The following is a 2,017-nucleotide window of genomic DNA, read 5'->3' as shown; positions in this document are numbered from 1 at the left end:
GTATATGGGATGGATGGCTAGAAGCTGTTTTGTCATCTTGGGCCAGTCAGTATTTTTGTGCTTGCTTTCCAGATGGGCCAAGTGGTGGTAAATGAGAAGGTCGATGCAAGGCCTCAAATTGATCATGAAAATTTACGTTCTGAGGGAAGGGCATGCTGAACCAAACCTCTCCACCAATGAGTTTCGGTACACCTCCCTAAAAAAAATTCCGGATCTCAGCAAATTCAAAAAGGGTATTATCGTCATTGTTTAGCGCTAATCAGGATTCTCTAGCATGCATGCACTAGTCTAAAGCAAGCCCGATGTGTGGGCCTTGTACGAGTCAATGCAGTTGTTCCCGCTTGTACTTCTAATTCCACTCAAGGACACGCACCCTCGTCAACTCGTCGGCAACAACGGTCGGGTGATCTACCATGCATACGCCATGGGAGTTCGTCTTGTGCCCCGACTATGCCGCCAGTCGGAGAGATGGCTCTGCCTGGATGCCCAAGGGACTCGTGTACAACACCAGCCCAAGTGTGTGATGGGCTAACTGCTATTCGCCTGGCTAGAGAAGACAACAGAAAGTCTCGTCACTAATCTGGGATAAACAAGACACGGAGGTATGTCGCGGCTGGAGCACGGAAATTTTGACAAAGGATTTTTTTACTAATTATATCCATTAGGTTAGTAATTAGATTGATTAGATTAGTGAAAAGACTGTTATACCCTTTTCAATTGAAGGAGTAAGCTTGAATCCCAGCCTTTCATCTGCATTGAAAATTGTAAACGTTCTATAGGGGGTGTACCGAAGACACCTCTCTGTATATGTATGTAGTACAGTTGGATTTGGGTCGACGTATGTGACTATCGTAGAAGGAAGCGGTTGACTATAAGCGTAATGTGGGAGCGGAGGATCAGACAATGAATAACAAGTTCTTAGATGTTAGTGCAAAATGTGGCGCGTGGGGGTGGGTGGGTTGGTGGGTTCTTATATATGGTCAAGGAAAACTCGAGCGTTTGTCTATTTCCAAATCGACCAAGAGATGGGCGTTGTGAGGGAGGCCCATTCCTACTGGGGATGTCAACCCCAGAACGGTTGGCCCATCACTACTAGGGAAATGCTATATACATAGGAGCTCACTAGTACCGCTTTTTATAAGGAAGCGCTGCTACTAAATAGCAGTAGGGTGCGGGCACGAAGAACACTGCTACTATGCATATAGCGGTAGCGCTGTATTTGTAAAACACGCTACTACTATAATTCCCAGACCGTTGCAGGCAGGCCAGGTATACTAGTAGCGCTCACACGTAGCAAGCGCTACTGCTATTATTTATAGCAATAGCGCTTTCCTCCAACCAGCACTACTGCTAAATTCAGTCCCCTCCTAAGACCAAAGTTTAGTCCCACCTCGCTCCGCGAACAGAATGTTTACCACCTTAAATATGGTGCTTGTCAAACTAGCACAACCATTTAGTCTTCATTGTACTCTATGTGTAGGATCTGTGGCAATATGAATCTTTGCATGTACCTATATAGGCGAAGATTCATACTAACAATTTAGATTCTACACAAAAAGATCAATGATGACCAATGCTTTTTTTAATTTGATGCCTTTTTTACATGCTAATGATCATAGCCTTAGTAGTAGCGCTGGTTCAGCAAAAAATGTTACTGCTAATTATCGTAGCAGTAGCGTTGTTTACGGACCAACGCTACTACTACGAGTATCTTATCCACATCCGCGCGCGGCCTCACTCTCCCCTCACACTCTCACTCGTCCACTTCGCCGTGCGCCGTCGCCCGCCATCGCCCGCCGTCACCCACCAGTGCCCCCAAGGTACGTATCCGCCTCCCCTCCCTTTCCGCCCTCCTCTCCCTCCCTCTGGCCGTCCTCCTCCTCTCCCCACCCTCCTCTCCCCTCCCGTCGCCCCACCTCCACCCGACGCCCCTCCTCCATCATGCTCCTCCCTCCTTCGTCCCCATCCATTTGCCGCTATCTCGGCCTCCTCCCTCCCTCCTGCCTCCCTACCTTCC

The sequence above is a fragment of the Triticum dicoccoides genome, chromosome 5B, assembly GCF_002162155.2.
Source record: "Triticum dicoccoides isolate Atlit2015 ecotype Zavitan chromosome 5B, WEW_v2.0, whole genome shotgun sequence".
In the NCBI taxonomy this organism is placed as follows: domain Eukaryota; kingdom Viridiplantae; phylum Streptophyta; class Magnoliopsida; order Poales; family Poaceae; genus Triticum; species Triticum dicoccoides.
Note: the sequence above shows the minus strand (reverse complement) of the source record.